We start from the raw sequence: 19,240 nt of genomic DNA, 5'->3' as shown, positions 1-19,240 counted from the left end.
AAAGTTGGTGGATGCCTATTTTCCATTTTGCAGTCCCTTGTCTCCCTCTTGTGGCCTCCTGGAGGCAACTAGCTGTGCAAAAAAAAGACAGCCTGGCGGCCGGCTGTTGCAGTGTTGCCCTCTCAGGCAACACTGAGTGACTGACTGAGCCTCACCGTCTTATATAAAGTTCAGACGGAACTTTGCACGTGTCATAGTGGAGCCCTCAGGATTCCAGAGCCAGCTTTCTGACATCATAATGGGGCCTCAGAGATAAAAGCCTGGGCCCAGGCAGTGTTGGTCAGTGCTGCTCAGCAGGCAGCACTGGACTGGACTGGATTACAGCTGATACAAGGTGTGAAGGAACAAGGGGTGGCTGTGGGCATGCACTTGCTGCCGCTGCCAGTGTTTATCTGCATGGCAGCAGGGCATTTGGGCGTTGCCAGGAAGGCGTTTTTATGTAGATTCCTCCTCTTTCAGCACTGCATTGTGGTGCAAGCAAAAGAAGCAAATCCTGTCTGGCTTCCTCTCCGGCCTTTATTCACCTCCCGTGTAGCTGTGAGTGTGTGAGCCTGCAGGGCCCCATGGAATTGCCTAGAAGTAGGCTGAATCGCTGCAAGGGCTGAACAGCAGTATCGGGCAGGCTCGGGCAACGCGCGGCCCGTTCGGGTTATCGCTTCTCGGCCTTTTGGCTAAGATCAAGTGTAGTATCTGTTCTTATCAGTTTAATATCTGATACGTCCCCTATCTGGGGACCATATATTAAATGGATTTTTAGAACAGGGAGATGGAAATAGAGCTTGCTCTGTCCACTCCACGCATTGACCTGGTATTGCAGTATTTCCAGGACCGGTGCACCCTTTCCTTATGTGTTGACTAAAAGCAGATTCCAAAAGTGTTTTTTGTCTTTGCTATTGTTTCTGTCTTTCTGAAGGGATCTCCCCTTTTAATCCCATTATTTCAACACCTGTTGGACAATGCATGAGTGATAATGAGCTCATTGATTAAATGCAATTAATGAATAGATTGCCACCTCTTGTTGTGTGTCGTCTGTGTTTCTGTGTTTCCGGCATTTCACATTGGAACACCTCATTCACCTTCCTTGTCTTCTCTCCGCCCTCCCTTTTAGGTAAGTTAAAGAGCTGCACCTGAGCCAGCCACTGATTGATTGATTGATTGATTGATTGATTGATTGATTGATTGATTGATTGATTGATTGATGCAGCACAACAGTCAAATAGTGGAGTGGAGTAGGGGAACAGCAAACAGCCAATAAAGCAGCCCGCCCGCTCGCCTGCCCGCCACAATGGACCTACCTGTGTACACTAGATGGATGTGATGGAATGTACTGTCGTCCCTACATTTCAAGAAGAAGTAAGAATTGCAGTTGCAACAAAGCCTTGCTTGCCTACAAAGAGAGCAGCAATTTGGATTTGTTACTATGTTACCTAGAAGAATAACAAACTGTGCAAGGATGGAGGTTGTAGGAGCAAGGAGAAGTTGTCTGTAAAGTTGGTGGATGCCTATTTTCCATTTTGCAGTCCCTTGTCTCCCTCTTGTGGCCTCCTGGAGGCAACTAGCTATGCAAAAAAAAGACAGCCTGGCGGCCGGCTGTTGCAGTGTTGCCCTCTCAGGCAACACTGAGTGACTGACTGAGCCTCACCGTCTTATATAAAGTTCAGACGGAACTTTGCACGTGTCATAGTGGAGCCCTCAGGATTCCAGAGCCAGCTTTCTGACATCATAATGGGGCCTCAGAGATAAAAGCCTGGGCCCAGGCAGTGTTGGTCAGTGCTGCTCAGCAGGCAGCACTGGACTGGACTGGATTACAGCTGATACAAGGTGTGAAGGAACAAGGGGTGGCTGTGGGCATGCACTTGCTGCCGCTGCCAGTGTTTATCTGCATGGCAGCAGGGCATTTGGGCGTTGCCAGGAAGGCGTTTTTATGTAGATTCCTCCTCTTTCAGCACTGCATTGTGGTGCAAGCAAAAGAAGCAAATCCTGTCTGGCTTCCTCTCCGGCCTTTATTCACCTCCCGTGTAGCTGTGAGTGTGTGAGCCTGCAGGGCCCCATGGAATTGCCTAGAAGTAGGCTGAATCGCTGCAAGGGCTGAACAGCAGTATCGGGCAGGCTCGGGCAACGCGCGGCCCGTTCGGGTTATCGCTTCTCGGCCTTTTGGCTAAGATCAAGTGTAGTATCTGTTCTTATCAGTTTAATATCTGATACGTCCCCTATCTGGGGACCATATATTAAATGGATTTTTAGAACAGGGAGATGGAAATAGAGCTTGCTCTGTCCACTCCACGCATTGACCTGGTATTGCAGTATTTCCAGGACCGGTGCACCCTTTCCTTATGTGTTGACTAAAAGCAGATTCCAAAAGTGTTTTTTGTCTTTGCTATTGTTTCTGTCTTTCTGAAGGGATCTCCCCTTTTAATCCCATTATTTCAACACCTGTTGGACAATGCATGAGTGATAATGAGCTCATTGATTAAATGCAATTAATGAATAGATTGCCACCTCTTGTTGTGTGTCGTCTGTGTTTCTGTGTTTCCGGCATTTCACATTGGAACACCTCATTCACCTTCCTTGTCTTCTCTCCGCCCTCCCTTTTAGGTAAGTTAAAGAGCTGCACCTGAGCCAGCCACTGATTGATTGATTGATTGATTGATTGATTGATTGATTGATGCAGCACAACAGTCAAATAGTGGAGTGGAGTAGGGGAACAGCAAACAGCCAATAAAGCAGCCCGCCCGCTCGCCTGCCCGCCACAATGGACCTACCTGTGTACACTAGATGGATGTGATGGAATGTACTGTCGTCCCTACATTTCAAGAAGAAGTAAGAATTGCAGTTGCAACAAAGCCTTGCTTGCCTACAAAGAGAGCAGCAATTTGGATTTGTTACTATGTTACCTAGAAGAATAACAAACTGTGCAAGGATGGAGGTTGTAGGAGCAAGGAGAAGTTGTCTGTAAAGTTGGTGGATGCCTATTTTCCATTTTGCAGTCCCTTGTCTCCCTCTTGTGGCCTCCTGGAGGCAACTAGCTGTGCAAAAAAAAGACAGCCTGGCGGCCGGCTGTTGCAGTGTTGCCCTCTCAGGCAACACTGAGTGACTGACTGAGCCTCACCGTCTTATATAAAGTTCAGACGGAACTTTGCACGTGTCATAGTGGAGCCCTCAGGATTCCAGAGCCAGCTTTCTGACATCATAATGGGGCCTCAGAGATAAAAGCCTGGGCCCAGGCAGTGTTGGTCAGTGCTGCTCAGCAGGCAGCACTGGACTGGACTGGATTACAGCTGATACAAGGTGTGAAGGAACAAGGGGTGGCTGTGGGCATGCACTTGCTGCCGCTGCCAGTGTTTATCTGCATGGCAGCAGGGCATTTGGGCGTTGCCAGGAAGGCGTTTTTATGTAGATTCCTCCTCTTTCAGCACTGCATTGTGGTGCAAGCAAAAGAAGCAAATCCTGTCTGGCTTCCTCTCCGGCCTTTATTCACCTCCCGTGTAGCTGTGAGTGTGTGAGCCTGCAGGGCCCCATGGAATTGCCTAGAAGTAGGCTGAATCGCTGCAAGGGCTGAACAGCAGTATCGGGCAGGCTCGGGCAACGCGCGGCCCGTTCGGGTTATCGCTTCTCGGCCTTTTGGCTAAGATCAAGTGTAGTATCTGTTCTTATCAGTTTAATATCTGATACGTCCCCTATCTGGGGACCATATATTAAATGGATTTTTAGAACAGGGAGATGGAAATAGAGCTTGCTCTGTCCACTCCACGCATTGACCTGGTATTGCAGTATTTCCAGGACCGGTGCACCCTTTCCTTATGTGTTGACTAAAAGCAGATTCCAAAAGTGTTTTTTGTCTTTGCTATTGTTTCTGTCTTTCTGAAGGGATCTCCCCTTTTAATCCCATTATTTCAACACCTGTTGGACAATGCATGAGTGATAATGAGCTCATTGATTAAATGCAATTAATGAATAGATTGCCACCTCTTGTTGTGTGTCGTCTGTGTTTCTGTGTTTCCGGCATTTCACATTGGAACACCTCATTCACCTTCCTTGTCTTCTCTCCGCCCTCCCTTTTAGGTAAGTTAAAGAGCTGCACCTGAGCCAGCCACTTGATTGATTGATTGATTGATTGATTGATTGATTGATTGATTGATTGATTGATGCAGCACAACAGTCAAATAGTGGAGTGGAGTAGGGGAACAGCAAACAGCCAATAAAGCAGCCCGCCCGCTCGCCTGCCCGCCACAATGGACCTACCTGTGTACACTAGATGGATGTGATGGAATGTACTGTCGCCCCTACATTTCAAGAAGAAGTAAGAATTGCAGTTGCAACAAAGCCTTGCTTGCCTACAAAGAGAGCAGCAATTTGGATTTGTTACTATGTTACCTAGAAGAATAACAAACTGTGCAAGGATGGAGGTTGTAGGAGCAAGGAGAAGTTGTCTGTAAAGTTGGTGGATGCCTATTTTCCATTTTGCAGTCCCTTGTCTCCCTCTTGTGGCCTCCTGGAGGCAACTAGCTGTGCAAAAAAAAGACAGCCTGGCGGCCGGCTGTTGCAGTGTTGCCCTCTCAGGCAACACTGAGTGACTGACTGAGCCTCACCGTCTTATATAAAGTTCAGACGGAACTTTGCACGTGTCATAGTGGAGCCCTCAGGATTCCAGAGCCAGCTTTCTGACATCATAATGGGGCCTCAGAGATAAAAGCCTGGGCCCAGGCAGTGTTGGTCAGTGCTGCTCAGCAGGCAGCACTGGACTGGACTGGATTACAGCTGATACAAGGTGTGAAGGAACAAGGGGTGGCTGTGGGCATGCACTTGCTGCCGCTGCCAGTGTTTATCTGCATGGCAGCAGGGCATTTGGGCGTTGCCAGGAAGGCGTTTTTATGTAGATTCCTCCTCTTTCAGCACTGCATTGTGGTGCAAGCAAAAGAAGCAAATCCTGTCTGGCTTCCTCTCCGGCCTTTATTCACCTCCCGTGTAGCTGTGAGTGTGTGAGCCTGCAGGGCCCCATGGAATTGCCTAGAAGTAGGCTGAATCGCTGCAAGGGCTGAACAGCAGTATCGGGCAGGCTCGGGCAACGCGCGGCCCGTTCGGGTTATCGCTTCTCGGCCTTTTGGCTAAGATCAAGTGTAGTATCTGTTCTTATCAGTTTAATATCTGATACGTCCCCTATCTGGGGACCATATATTAAATGGATTTTTAGAACAGGGAGATGGAAATAGAGCTTGCTCTGTCCACTCCACGCATTGACCTGGTATTGCAGTATTTCCAGGACCGGTGCACCCTTTCCTTATGTGTTGACTAAAAGCAGATTCCAAAAGTGTTTTTTGTCTTTGCTATTGTTTCTGTCTTTCTGAAGGGATCTCCCCTTTTAATCCCATTATTTCAACACCTGTTGGACAATGCATGAGTGATAATGAGCTCATTGATTAAATGCAATTAATGAATAGATTGCCACCTCTTGTTGTGTGTCGTCTGTGTTTCTGTGTTTCCGGCATTTCACATTGGAACACCTCATTCACCTTCCTTGTCTTCTCTCCGCCCTCCCTTTTAGGTAAGTTAAAGAGCTGCACCTGAGCCAGCCACTGATTGATTGATTGATTGATTGATTGATTGATTGATTGATTGATTGATTGATTGATGCAGCACAACAGTCAAATAGTGGAGTGGAGTAGGGGAACAGCAAACAGCCAATAAAGCAGCCCGCCCGCTCGCCTGCCCGCCACAATGGACCTACCTGTGTACACTAGATGGATGTGATGGAATGTACTGTCGTCCCTACATTTCAAGAAGAAGTAAGAATTGCAGTTGCAACAAAGCCTTGCTTGCCTACAAAGAGAGCAGCAATTTGGATTTGTTACTATGTTACCTAGAAGAATAACAAACTGTGCAAGGATGGAGGTTGTAGGAGCAAGGAGAAGTTGTCTGTAAAGTTGGTGGATGCCTATTTTCCATTTTGCAGTCCCTTGTCTCCCTCTTGTGGCCTCCTGGAGGCAACTAGCTGTGCAAAAAAAAGACAGCCTAGCGGCCGGCTGTTGCAGTGTTGCCCTCTCAGGCAACACTGAGTGACTGACTGAGCCTCACCGTCTTATATAAAGTTCAGACGGAACTTTGCACGTGTCATAGTGGAGCCCTCAGGATTCCAGAGCCAGCTTTCTGACATCATAATGGGGCCTCAGAGATAAAAGCCTGGGCCCAGGCAGTGTTGGTCAGTGCTGCTCAGCAGGCAGCACTGGACTGGACTGGATTACAGCTGATACAAGGTGTGAAGGAACAAGGGGTGGCTGTGGGCATGCACTTGCTGCCGCTGCCAGTGTTTATCTGCATGGCAGCAGGGCATTTGGGCGTTGCCAGGAAGGCGTTTTTATGTAGATTCCTCCTCTTTCAGCACTGCATTGTGGTGCAAGCAAAAGAAGCAAATCCTGTCTGGCTTCCTCTCCGGCCTTTATTCACCTCCCGTGTAGCTGTGAGTGTGTGAGCCTGCAGGGCCCCATGGAATTGCCTAGAAGTAGGCTGAATCGCTGCAAGGGCTGAACAGCAGTATCGGGCAGGCTCGGGCAACGCGCGGCCCGTTCGGGTTATCGCTTCTCGGCCTTTTGGCTAAGATCAAGTGTAGTATCTGTTCTTATCAGTTTAATATCTGATACGTCCCCTATCTGGGGACCATATATTAAATGGATTTTTAGAACAGGGAGATGGAAATAGAGCTTGCTCTGTCCACTCCACGCATTGACCTGGTATTGCAGTATTTCCAGGACCGGTGCACCCTTTCCTTATGTGTTGACTAAAAGCAGATTCCAAAAGTGTTTTTTGTCTTTGCTATTGTTTCTGTCTTTCTGAAGGGATCTCCCCTTTTAATCCCATTATTTCAACACCTGTTGGACAATGCATGAGTGATAATGAGCTCATTGATTAAATGCAATTAATGAATAGATTGCCACCTCTTGTTGTGTGTCGTCTGTGTTTCTGTGTTTCCGGCATTTCACATTGGAACACCTCATTCACCTTCCTTGTCTTCTCTCCGCCCTCCCTTTTAGGTAAGTTAAAGAGCTGCACCTGAGCCAGCCACTGATTGATTGATTGATTGATTGATTGATTGATTGATTGATTGATTGATGCAGCACAACAGTCAAATAGTGGAGTGGAGTAGGGGAACAGCAAACAGCCAATAAAGCAGCCCGCCCGCTCGCCTGCCCGCCACAATGGACCTACCTGTGTACACTAGATGGATGTGATGGAATGTACTGTCGTCCCTACATTTCAAGAAGAAGTAAGAATTGCAGTTGCAACAAAGCCTTGCTTGCCTACAAAGAGAGCAGCAATTTGGATTTGTTACTATGTTACCTAGAAGAATAACAAACTGTGCAAGGATGGAGGTTGTAGGAGCAAGGAGAAGTTGTCTGTAAAGTTGGTGGATGCCTATTTTCCATTTTGCAGTCCCTTGTCTCCCTCTTGTGGCCTCCTGGAGGCAACTAGCTGTGCAAAAAAAAGACAGCCTGGCGGCCGGCTGTTGCAGTGTTGCCCTCTCAGGCAACACTGAGTGACTGACTGAGCCTCACCGTCTTATATAAAGTTCAGACGGAACTTTGCACGTGTCATAGTGGAGCCCTCAGGATTCCAGAGCCAGCTTTCTGACATCATAATGGGGCCTCAGAGATAAAAGCCTGGGCCCAGGCAGTGTTGGTCAGTGCTGCTCAGCAGGCAGCACTGGACTGGACTGGATTACAGCTGATACAAGGTGTGAAGGAACAAGGGGTGGCTGTGGGCATGCACTTGCTGCCGCTGCCAGTGTTTATCTGCATGGCAGCAGGGCATTTGGGCGTTGCCAGGAAGGCGTTTTTATGTAGATTCCTCCTCTTTCAGCACTGCATTGTGGTGCAAGCAAAAGAAGCAAATCCTGTCTGGCTTCCTCTCCGGCCTTTATTCACCTCCCGTGTAGCTGTGAGTGTGTGAGCCTGCAGGGCCCCATGGAATTGCCTAGAAGTAGGCTGAATCGCTGCAAGGGCTGAACAGCAGTATCGGGCAGGCTCGGGCAACGCGCGGCCCGTTCGGGTTATCGCTTCTCGGCCTTTTGGCTAAGATCAAGTGTAGTATCTGTTCTTATCAGTTTAATATCTGATACGTCCCCTATCTGGGGACCATATATTAAATGGATTTTTAGAACAGGGAGATGGAAATAGAGCTTGCTCTGTCCACTCCACGCATTGACCTGGTATTGCAGTATTTCCAGGACCGGTGCACCCTTTCCTTATGTGTTGACTAAAAGCAGATTCCAAAAGTGTTTTTTGTCTTTGCTATTGTTTCTGTCTTTCTGAAGGGATCTCCCCTTTTAATCCCATTATTTCAACACCTGTTGGACAATGCATGAGTGATAATGAGCTCATTGATTAAATGCAATTAATGAATAGATTGCCACCTCTTGTTGTGTGTCGTCTGTGTTTCTGTGTTTCCGGCATTTCACATTGGAACACCTCATTCACCTTCCTTGTCTTCTCTCCGCCCTCCCTTTTAGGTAAGTTAAAGAGCTGCACCTGAGCCAGCCACTGATTGATTGATTGATTGATTGATTGATTGATTGATTGATTGATTGATTGATTGATGCAGCACAACAGTCAAATAGTGGAGTGGAGTAGGGGAACAGCAAACAGCCAATAAAGCAGCCCGCCCGCTCGCCTGCCCGCCACAATGGACCTACCTGTGTACACTAGATGGATGTGATGGAATGTACTGTCGTCCCTACATTTCAAGAAGAAGTAAGAATTGCAGTTGCAACAAAGCCTTGCTTGCCTACAAAGAGAGCAGCAATTTGGATTTGTTACTATGTTACCTAGAAGAATAACAAACTGTGCAAGGATGGAGGTTGTAGGAGCAAGGAGAAGTTGTCTGTAAAGTTGGTGGATGCCTATTTTCCATTTTGCAGTCCCTTGTCTCCCTCTTGTGGCCTCCTGGAGGCAACTAGCTGTGCAAAAAAAAGACAGCCTGGCGGCCGGCTGTTGCAGTGTTGCCCTCTCAGGCAACACTGAGTGACTGACTGAGCCTCACCGTCTTATATAAAGTTCAGACGGAACTTTGCACGTGTCATAGTGGAGCCCTCAGGATTCCAGAGCCAGCTTTCTGACATCATAATGGGGCCTCAGAGATAAAAGCCTGGGCCCAGGCAGTGTTGGTCAGTGCTGCTCAGCAGGCAGCACTGGACTGGACTGGATTACAGCTGATACAAGGTGTGAAGGAACAAGGGGTGGCTGTGGGCATGCACTTGCTGCCGCTGCCAGTGTTTATCTGCATGGCAGCAGGGCATTTGGGCGTTGCCAGGAAGGCGTTTTTATGTAGATTCCTCCTCTTTCAGCACTGCATTGTGGTGCAAGCAAAAGAAGCAAATCCTGTCTGGCTTCCTCTCCGGCCTTTATTCACCTCCCGTGTAGCTGTGAGTGTGTGAGCCTTAGCTGTGAGTGTGTGAGCCTGCAGGGCCCCATGGAATTGCCTAGAAGTAGGCTGAATCGCTGCAAGGGCTGAACAGCAGTATCGGGCAGGCTCGGGCAACGCGCGGCCCGTTCGGGTTATCGCTTCTCGGCCTTTTGGCTAAGATCAAGTGTAGTATCTGTTCTTATCAGTTTAATATCTGATACGTCCCCTATCTGGGGACCATATATTAAATGGATTTTTAAAACAGGGAGATGGAAATAGAGCTTGCTCTGTCCACTCCACGCATTGACCTGGTATTGCAGTATTTCCAGGACCGGTGCACCCTTTCCTTATGTGTTGACTAAAAGCAGATTCCAAAAGTGTTTTTTGTCTTTGCTATTGTTTCTGTCTTTCTGAAGGGATCTCCCCTTTTAATCCCATTATTTCAACACCTGTTGGACAATGCATGAGTGATAATGAGCTCATTGATTAAATGCAATTAATGAATAGATTGCCACCTCTTGTTGTGTGTCGTCTGTGTTTCTGTGTTTCCGGCATTTCACATTGGAACACCTCATTCACCTTCCTTGTCTTCTCTCCGCCCTCCCTTTTAGGTAAGTTAAAGAGCTGCACCTGAGCCAGCCACTGATTGATTGATTGATTGATTGATTGATTGATTGATTGATTGATTGATTGATTGATTGATTGATGCAGCACAACAGTCAAATAGTGGAGTGGAGTAGGGGAACAGCAAACAGCCAATAAAGCAGCCCGCCCGCTCGCCTGCCCGCCACAATGGACCTACCTGTGTACACTAGATGGATGTGATGGAATGTACTGTCGTCCCTACATTTCAAGAAGAAGTAAGAATTGCAGTTGCAACAAAGCCTTGCTTGCCTACAAAGAGAGCAGCAATTTGGATTTGTTACTATGTTACCTAGAAGAATAACAAACTGTGCAACTGTGCAAGGATGGAGGTTGTAGGAGCAAGGAGAAGTTGTCTGTAAAGTTGGTGGATGCCTATTTTCCATTTTGCAGTCCCTTGTCTCCCTCTTGTGGCCTCCTGGAGGCAACTAGCTGTGCAAAAAAAAGACAGCCTGGCGGCCGGCTGTTGCAGTGTTGCCCTCTCAGGCAACACTGAGTGACTGACTGAGCCTCACCGTCTTATATAAAGTTCAGACGGAACTTTGCACGTGTCATAGTGGAGCCCTCAGGATTCCAGAGCCAGCTTTCTGACATCATAATGGGGCCTCAGAGATAAAAGCCTGGGCCCAGGCAGTGTTGGTCAGTGCTGCTCAGCAGGCAGCACTGGACTGGACTGGATTACAGCTGATACAAGGTGTGAAGGAACAAGGGGTGGCTGTGGGCATGCACTTGCTGCCGCTGCCAGTGTTTATCTGCATGGCAGCAGGGCATTTGGGCGTTGCCAGGAAGGCGTTTTTATGTAGATTACTCCTCTTTCAGCACTGCATTGTGGTGCAAGCAAAAGAAGCAAATCCTGTCTGGCTTCCTCTCCGGCCTTTATTCACCTCCCGTGTAGCTGTGAGTGTGTGAGCCTGCAGGGCCCCATGGAATTGCCTAGAAGTAGGCTGAATCGCTGCAAGGGCTGAACAGCAGTATCGGGCAGGCTCGGGCAACGCGCGGCCCGTTCGGGTTATCGCTTCTCGGCCTTTTGGCTAAGATCAAGTGTAGTATCTGTTCTTATCAGTTTAATATCTGATACGTCCCCTATCTGGGGACCATATATTAAATGGATTTTTAGAACAGGGAGATGGAAATAGAGCTTGCTCTGTCCACTCCACGCATTGACCTGGTATTGCAGTATTTCCAGGACCGGTGCACCCTTTCCTTATGTGTTGACTAAAAGCAGATTCCAAAAGTGTTTTTTGTCTTTGCTATTGTTTCTGTCTTTCTGAAGGAATCTCCCCTTTTAATCCCATTATTTCAACACCTGTTGGACAATGCATGAGTGATAATGAGCTCATTGATTAAATGCAATTAATGAATAGATTGCCACCTCTTGTTGTGTGTCGTCTGTGTTTCTGTGTTTCCGGCATTTCACATTGGAACACCTCATTCACCTTCCTTGTCTTCTCTCCGCCCTCCCTTTTAGGTAAGTTAAAGAGCTGCACCTGAGCCAGCCACTGATTGATTGCTTGATTGATTGATTGATTGATTGATTGATTGATTGATTGATTGATTGATTGATTGATGCAGCACAACAGTCAAATAGTGGAGTGGAGTAGGGGAACAGCAAACAGCCAATAAAGCAGCCCGCCCACTCGCCTGCCCGCCACAATGGACCTACCTGTGTACACTAGATGGATGTGATGGAATGTACTGTCGTCCCTACATTTCAAGAAGAAGTAAGAATTGCAGTTGCAACAAAGCCTTGCTTGCCTACAAAGAGAGCAGCAATTTGGATTTGTTACTATGTTACCTAGAAGAATAACAAACTGTGCAAGGATGGAGGTTGTAGGAGCAAGGAGAAGTTGTCTGTAAAGTTGGTGGATGCCTATTTTCCATTTTGCAGTCCCTTGTCTCCCTCTTGTGGCCTCCTGGAGGCAACTAGCTGTGCAAAAAAAAGACAGCCTGGCGGCCGGCTGTTGCAGTGTTGCCCTCTCAGGCAACACTGAGTGACTGACTGAGCCTCACCGTCTTATATAAAGTTCAGACGGAACTTTGCACGTGTCATAGTGGAGCCCTCAGGATTCCAGAGCCAGCTTTCTGACATCATAATGGGGCCTCAGAGATAAAAGCCTGGGCCCAGGCAGTGTTGGTCAGTGCTGCTCAGCAGGCAGCACTGGACTGGACTGGATTACAGCTGATACAAGGTGTGAAGGAACAAGGGGTGGCTGTGGGCATGCACTTGCTGCCGCTGCCAGTGTTTATCTGCATGGCAGCAGGGCATTTGGGCGTTGCCAGGAAGGCGTTTTTATGTAGATTCCTCCTCTTTCAGCACTGCATTGTGGTGCAAGCAAAAGAAGCAAATCCTGTCTGGCTTCCTCTCCGGCCTTTATTCACCTCCCGTGTAGCTGTGAGTGTGTGAGCCTGCAGGGCCCCATGGAATTGCCTAGAAGTAGGCTGAATCGCTGCAAGGGCTGAACAGCAGTATCGGGCAGGCTCGGGCAACGCGCGGCCCGTTCGGGTTATCGCTTCTCGGCCTTTTGGCTAAGATCAAGTGTAGTATCTGTTCTTATCAGTTTAATATCTGATACGTCCCCTATCTGGGGACCATATATTAAATGGATTTTTAGAACAGGGAGATGGAAATAGAGCTTGCTCTGTCCACTCCACGCATTGACCTGGTATTGCAGTATTTCCAGGACCGGTGCACCCTTTCCTTATGTGTTGACTAAAAGCAGATTCCAAAAGTGTTTTTTGTCTTTGCTATTGTTTCTGTCTTTCTGAAGGGATCTCCCCTTTTAATCCCATTATTTCAACACCTGTTGGACAATGCATGAGTGATAATGAGCTCATTGATTAAATGCAATTAATGAATAGATTGCCACCTCTTGTTGTGTGTCGTCTGTGTTTCTGTGTTTCCGGCATTTCACATTGGAACACCTCATTCACCTTCCTTGTCTTCTCTCCGCCCTCCCTTTTAGGTAAGTTAAAGAGCTGCACCTGAGCCAGCCACTGATTGATTGATTGATTGATTGATTGATTGATTGATTGATTGATTGATTGATTGATTGATTGATTGATGCAGCACAACAGTCAAATAGTGGAGTGGAGTAGGGGAACAGCAAACAGCCAATAAAGCAGCCCGCCCGCTCGCCTGCCCGCCACAATGGACCTACCTGTGTACACTAGATGGATGTGATGGAATGTACTGTCGTCCCTACATTTCAAGAAGAAGTAAGAATTGCAGTTGCAACAAAGCCTTGCTTGCCTACAAAGAGAGCAGCAATTTGGATTTGTTACTATGTTACCTAGAAGAATAACAAACTGTGCAAGGATGGAGGTTGTAGGAGCAAGGAGAAGTTGTCTGTAAAGTTGGTGGATGCCTATTTTCCATTTTGCAGTCCCTTGTCTCCCTCTTGTGGCCTCCTGGAGGCAACTAGCTGTGCAAAAAAAAGACAGCCTGGCGGCCGGCTGTTGCAGTGTTGCCCTCTCAGGCAACACTGAGTGACTGACTGAGCCTCACCGTCTTATATAAAGTTCAGACGGAACTTTGCACGTGTCATAGTGGAGCCCTCAGGATTCCAGAGCCAGCTTTCTGACATCATAATGGGGCCTCAGAGATAAAAGCCTGGGCCCAGGCAGTGTTGGTCAGTGCTGCTCAGCAGGCAGCACTGGACTGGACTGGATTACAGCTGATACAAGGTGTGAAGGAACAAGGGGTGGCTGTGGGCATGCACTTGCTGCCGCTGCCAGTGTTTATCTGCATGGCAGCAGGGCATTTGGGCGTTGCCAGGAAGGCGTTTTTATGTAGATTCCTCCTCTTTCAGCACTGCATTGTGGTGCAAGCAAAAGAAGCAAATCCTGTCTGGCTTCCTCTCCGGCCTTTATTCACCTCCCGTGTAGCTGTGAGTGTGTGAGCCTGCAGGGCCCCATGGAATTGCCTAGAAGTAGGCTGAATCGCTGCAAGGGCTGAACAGCAGTATCGGGCAGGCTCGGGCAACGCGCGGCCCGTTCGGGTTATCGCTTCTCGGCCTTTTGGCTAAGATCAAGTGTAGTATCTGTTCTTATCAGTTTAATATCTGATACGTCCCCTATCTGGGGACCATATATTAAATGGATTTTTAGAACAGGGAGATGGAAATAGAGCTTGCTCTGTCCACTCCACGCATTGACCTGGTATTGCAGTATTTCCAGGACCGGTGCACCCTTTCCTTATGTGTTGACTAAAAGCAGATTCCAAAAGTGTTTTTTGTCTTTGCTATTGTTTCTGTCTTTCTGAAGGGATCTCCCCTTTTAATCCCATTATTTCAACACCTGTTGGACAATGCATGAGTGATAATGAGCTCATTGATTAAATGCAATTAATGAATAGATTGCCACCTCTTGTTGTGTGTCGTCTGTGTTTCTGTGTTTCCGGCATTTCACATTGGAACACCTCATTCACCTTCCTTGTCTTCTCTCCGCCCTCCCTTTTAGGTAAGTTAAAGAGCTGCACCTGAGCCAGCCACTGATTGATTGATTGATTGATTGATTGATTGATTGATTGATTGATTGATTGATTGATTGATTGATGCAGCACAACAGTCAAATAGTGGAGTGGAGTAGGGGAACAGCAAACAGCCAATAAAGCAGCCCGCCCGCTCGCCTGCCCGCCACAATGGACCTACCTGTGTACACTAGATGGATGTGATGGAATGTACTGTCGTCCCTACATTTCAAGAAGAAGTAAGAATTGCAGTTGCAACAAAGCCTTGCTTGCCTACAAAGAGAGCAGCAATTTGGATTTGTTACTATGTTACCTAGAAGAATAACAAACTGTGCAAGGATGGAGGTTGTAGGAGCAAGGAGAAGTTGTCTGTAAAGTTGGTGGATGCCTATTTTCCATTTTGCAGTCCCTTGTCTCCCTCTTGTGGCCTCCTGGAGGCAACTAGCTGTGCAAAAAAAAGACAGCCTGGCGGCCGGCTGTTGCAGTGTTGCCCTCTCAGGCAACACTGAGTGACTGACTGAGCCTCACCGTCTTATATAAAGTTCAGACGGAACTTTGCACGTGTCATAGTGGAGCCCTCAGGATTCCAGAGCCAGCTTTCTGACATCATAATGGGGCCTCAGAGATAAAAGCCTGGGCCCAGGCAGTGTTGGTCAGTGCTGCTCAGCAGGCAGCACTGGACTGGACTGGATTACAGCTGATACAAGGTGTGAAGGAACAAGGGGTGGCTGTGGGCATGCACTTGCTGCCGCTGCCAGTGTTTATCTGCATGGCAGCAGGGCATTTGGGCGTTGCCAGGAAGGCGTTTTTATGTAGATTCCTCCTCTTTCAGCACTGCATTGTGGTGCAAGCAAAAGAAGCAAATCCTGTCTGGCTTCCTCTCCGGCCTTTATTCACCTCCCGTGTAGCTGTGAGTGTGTGAGCCTGCAGGGCCCCATGGAATTGCCTAGAAGTAGGCTGAATCGCTGCAAGGGCTGAACAGCAGTATCGGGCAGGCTCGGGCAACGCGCGGCCCGTTCGGGTTATCGCTTCTCGGCCTTTTGGCTAAGATCAAGTGTAGTATCTGTTCTTATCAGTTTAATATCTGATACGTCCCCTATCTGGGGACCATATATTAAATGGATTTTTAGAACAGGGAGATGGAAATAGAGCTTGCTCTGTCCACTCCACGCATTGACCTGGTATTGCAGTATTTCCAGGACCGGTGCACCCTTTCCTTATGTGTTGACTAAAAGCAGATTCCAAAAGTGTTTTTTGTCTTTGCTATTGTTTCTGTCTTTCTGAAGGGATCTCCCCTTTTAATCCCATTATTTCAACACCTGTTGGACAATGCATGAGTGATAATGAGCTCATTGATTAAATGCAATTAATGAATAGATTGCCACCTCTTGTTGTGTGTCGTCTGTGTTTCTGTGTTTCCGGCATTTCACATTGGAACACCTCATTCACCTTCCTTGTCTTCTCTCCGCCCTCCCTTTTAGGTAAGTTAAAGAGCTGCACCTGAGCCAGCCACTGATTGATTGATTGATTGATTGATTGATTGATTGATTGATTGATTGATTGATTGATGCAGCACAACAGTCAAATAGTGGAGTGGAGTAGGGGAACAGCAAACAGCCAATAAAGCAGCCCGCCCGCTCGCCTGCCCGCCACAATGGACCTACCTGTGTACACTAGATGGATGTGATGGAATGTACTGTCGTCCCTACATTTCAAGAAGAAGTAAGAATTGCAGTTGCAACAAAGCCTTGCTTGCCTACAAAGAGAGCAGCAATTTGGATTTGTTACTATGTTACCTAGAAGAATAACAAACTGTGCAAGGATGGAGGTTGTAGGAGCAAGGAGAAGTTGTCTGTAAAGTTGGTGGATGCCTATTTTCCATTTTGCAGTCCCTTGTCTCCCTCTTGTGGCCTCCTGGAGGCAACTAGCTGTGCAAAAAAAAGACAGCCTGGCGGCCGGCTGTTGCAGTGTTGCCCTCTCAGGCAACACTGAGTGACTGACTGAGCCTCACCGTCTTATATAAAGTTCAGACGGAACTTTGCACGTGTCATAGTGGAGCCCTCAGGATTCCAGAGCCAGCTTTCTGACATCATAATGGGGCCTCAGAGATAAAAGCCTGGGCCCAGGCAGTGTTGGTCAGTGCTGCTCAGCAGGCAGCACTGGACTGGACTGGATTACAGCTGATACAAGGTGTGAAGGAACAAGGGGTGGCTGTGGGCATGCACTTGCTGCCGCTGCCAGTGTTTATCTGCATGGCAGCAGGGCATTTGGGCGTTGCCAGGAAGGCGTTTTTATGTAGATTCCTCCTCTTTCAGCACTGCATTGTGGTGCAAGCAAAAGAAGCAAATCCTGTCTGGCTTCCTCTCCGGCCTTTATTCACCTCTCGTGTAGCTGTGAGTGTGTGAGCCTGCAGGGCCCCATGGAATTGCCTAGAAGTAGGCTGAATCGCTGCAAGGGCTGAACAGCAGTATCGGGCAGGCTCGGGCAACGCGCGGCCCGTTCGGGTTATCGCTTCTCGGCCTTTTGGCTAAGATCAAGTGTAGTATCTGTTCTTATCAGTTTAATATCTGATACGTCCCCTATCTGGGGACCATATATTAAATGGATTTTTAGAACAGGGAGATGGAAATAGAGCTTGCTCTGTCCACTCCACGCATTGACCTGGTATTGCAGTATTTCCAGGACCGGTGCACCCTTTCCTTATGTGTTGACTAAAAGCAGATTCCAAAAGTGTTTTTTGTCTTTGCTATTGTTTCTGTCTTTCTGAAGGGATCTCCCCTTTTAATCCCATTATTTCAACACCTGTTGGACAATGCATGAGTGATAATGAGCTCATTGATTAAATGCAATTAATGAATAGATTGCCACCTCTTGTTGTGTGTCGTCTGTGTTTCTGTGTTTCCGGCATTTCACATTGGAACACCTCATTCACCTTCCTTGTCTTCTCTCCGCCCTCCCTTTTAGGTAAGTTAAAGAGCTGCACCTGAGCCAGCCACTGATTGATTGATTGATTGATTGATTGATTGATTGATTGATTGATTGATTGATGCAGCACAACAGTCAAATAGTGGAGTGGAGTAGGGGAACAGCAAACAGCCAATAAAGCAGCCCGCCCGCTCGCCTGCCCGCCACAATGGACCTACCTGTGTACACTAGATGGATGTGATGGAATGTACTGTCGTCCCTACATTTCAAGAAGAAGTAAGAATTGCAGTTGCAACAAAGCCTTGCTTGCCTACAAAGAGAGCAGCAATTTGGATTTGTTACTATGTTACCTAGAAGAATAACAAACTGTGCAAGGATGGAGGTTGTAGGAGCAAGGAGAAGTTGTCTGTAAAGTTGGTGGATGCCTATTTTCCATTTTGCAGTCCCTTGTCTCCCTCTTGTGGCCTCCTGGAGGCAACTAGCTGTGCAAAAAAAAGACAGCCTGGCGGCCGGCTGTTGCAGTGTTGCCCTCTCAGGCAACACTGAGTGACTGACTGAGCCTCACCGTCTTATATAAAGTTCAGACGGAACTTTGCACGTGTCATAGTGGAGCCCTCAGGATTCCAGAGCCAGCTTTCTGACATCATAATGGGGCCTCAGAGATAAAAGCCTGGGCCCAGGCAGTGTTGGTCAGTGCTGCTCAGCAGGCAGCACTGGACTGGACTGGATTACAGCTGATACAAGGTGTGAAGGAACAAGGGGTGGCTGTGGGCATGCACTTGCTGCCGCTGCCAGTGTTTATCTGCATGGCAGCAGGGCATTTGGGCGTTGCCAGGAAGGCGTTTTTATGTAGATTCCTCCTCTTTCAGCACTGCATTGTGGTGCAAGCAAAAGAAGCAAATCCTGTCTGGCTTCCTCTCCGGCCTTTATTCACCTCCCGTGTAGCTGTGAGTGTGTGAGCCTGCAGGGCCCCATGGAATTGCCTAGAAGTAGGCTGAATCGCTGCAAGGGCTGAACAGCAGTATCGGGCAGGCTCGGGCAACGCGCGGCCCGTTCGGGTTATCGCTTCTCGGCCTTTTGGCTAAGATCAAGTGTAGTATCTGTTCTTATCAGTTTAATATCTGATACGTCCCCTATCTGGGGACCATATATTAAATGGATTTTTAGAACAGGGAGATGGAAATAGAGCTTGCTCTGTCCACTCCACGCATTGACCTGGTATTGCAGTATTTCCAGGACCGGTGCACCCTTTCCTTATGTGTTGACTAAAAGCAGATTCCAAAAGTGTTTTTTGTCTTTGCTATTGTTTCTGTCTTTCTGAAGGGATCTCCCCTTTTAATCCCATTATTTCAACACCTGTTGGACAATGCATGAGTGATAATGAGCTCATTGATTAAATGCAATTAATGAATAGATTGCCACCTCTTGTTGTGTGTCGTCTGTGTTTCTGTGTTTCCGGCATTTCACATTGGAACACCTCATTCACCTTCCTTGTCTTCTCTCCGCCCTCCCTTTTAGGTAAGTTAAAGAGCTGCACCTGAGCCAGCCACTGATTGATTGATTGATTGATTGATTGATTGATTGATTGATTGATTGATTGATTGATGCAGCACAACAGTCAAATAGTGGAGTGGAGTAGGGGAACAGCAAACAGCCAATAAAGCAGCCCGCCCGCTCGCCTGCCCGCCACAATGGACCTACCTGTGTACACTAGATGGATGTGATGGAATGTACTGTCGTCCCTACATTTCAAGAAGAAGTAAGAATTGCAGTTGCAACAAAGCCTTGCTTGCCTACAAAGAGAGCAGCAAT

The 19,240-nt window shown here is 47.7% G+C and overlaps 13 non-coding genes across 13 annotated transcripts; all 13 read left to right on the top strand.

Annotated features, from left to right (window-relative positions):
* The first annotated feature begins 651 nt into the window (after positions 1-651).
* LOC142725517 (U2 spliceosomal RNA) lies at positions 652-842 on the top strand. Its single transcript, XR_012876588.1, has one exon. It is a non-coding gene; the product is annotated as a U2 spliceosomal RNA (small nuclear RNA).
* Positions 843-2,138: 1,296 nt separating this feature from the next.
* Positions 2,139-2,329, top strand: LOC142725516 (U2 spliceosomal RNA). Its single transcript, XR_012876587.1, has one exon. It is a non-coding gene; the product is annotated as a U2 spliceosomal RNA (small nuclear RNA).
* A 1,276-nt stretch (positions 2,330-3,605) lies between these two features.
* On the top strand, positions 3,606-3,796 carry LOC142725515 (U2 spliceosomal RNA). The gene has a single exon (XR_012876586.1). It is a non-coding gene; the product is annotated as a U2 spliceosomal RNA (small nuclear RNA).
* Positions 3,797-5,085: 1,289 nt separating this feature from the next.
* On the top strand, positions 5,086-5,276 carry LOC142725514 (U2 spliceosomal RNA). The gene has a single exon (XR_012876585.1). It is a non-coding gene; the product is annotated as a U2 spliceosomal RNA (small nuclear RNA).
* Positions 5,277-6,568: 1,292 nt separating this feature from the next.
* On the top strand, positions 6,569-6,759 carry LOC142725513 (U2 spliceosomal RNA). The gene has a single exon (XR_012876584.1). It is a non-coding gene; the product is annotated as a U2 spliceosomal RNA (small nuclear RNA).
* A 1,284-nt stretch (positions 6,760-8,043) lies between these two features.
* Positions 8,044-8,234, top strand: LOC142725512 (U2 spliceosomal RNA). Its single transcript, XR_012876583.1, has one exon. It is a non-coding gene; the product is annotated as a U2 spliceosomal RNA (small nuclear RNA).
* A 1,313-nt stretch (positions 8,235-9,547) lies between these two features.
* LOC142725497 (U2 spliceosomal RNA) lies at positions 9,548-9,738 on the top strand. Its single transcript, XR_012876570.1, has one exon. It is a non-coding gene; the product is annotated as a U2 spliceosomal RNA (small nuclear RNA).
* Positions 9,739-11,046: 1,308 nt separating this feature from the next.
* On the top strand, positions 11,047-11,237 carry LOC142725509 (U2 spliceosomal RNA). The gene has a single exon (XR_012876581.1). It is a non-coding gene; the product is annotated as a U2 spliceosomal RNA (small nuclear RNA).
* Positions 11,238-12,541: 1,304 nt separating this feature from the next.
* LOC142725508 (U2 spliceosomal RNA) lies at positions 12,542-12,732 on the top strand. Its single transcript, XR_012876580.1, has one exon. It is a non-coding gene; the product is annotated as a U2 spliceosomal RNA (small nuclear RNA).
* A 1,304-nt stretch (positions 12,733-14,036) lies between these two features.
* Positions 14,037-14,227, top strand: LOC142725507 (U2 spliceosomal RNA). The gene has a single exon (XR_012876579.1). It is a non-coding gene; the product is annotated as a U2 spliceosomal RNA (small nuclear RNA).
* Positions 14,228-15,527: 1,300 nt separating this feature from the next.
* Positions 15,528-15,718, top strand: LOC142725506 (U2 spliceosomal RNA). Its single transcript, XR_012876578.1, has one exon. It is a non-coding gene; the product is annotated as a U2 spliceosomal RNA (small nuclear RNA).
* Positions 15,719-17,010: 1,292 nt separating this feature from the next.
* Positions 17,011-17,201, top strand: LOC142725505 (U2 spliceosomal RNA). Its single transcript, XR_012876577.1, has one exon. It is a non-coding gene; the product is annotated as a U2 spliceosomal RNA (small nuclear RNA).
* Positions 17,202-18,489: 1,288 nt separating this feature from the next.
* On the top strand, positions 18,490-18,680 carry LOC142725504 (U2 spliceosomal RNA). Its single transcript, XR_012876576.1, has one exon. It is a non-coding gene; the product is annotated as a U2 spliceosomal RNA (small nuclear RNA).
* The last annotated feature ends 560 nt before the right edge of the window (positions 18,681-19,240 follow it).

Source organism: Rhinoderma darwinii, unplaced genomic scaffold, assembly GCF_050947455.1.
Source record: "Rhinoderma darwinii isolate aRhiDar2 unplaced genomic scaffold, aRhiDar2.hap1 Scaffold_607, whole genome shotgun sequence".
NCBI classification, from domain to species: Eukaryota; Metazoa; Chordata; class Amphibia; order Anura; family Rhinodermatidae; genus Rhinoderma; species Rhinoderma darwinii.
Note: the sequence above shows the minus strand (reverse complement) of the source record. Positions and strands in the feature narration are given on the sequence as shown.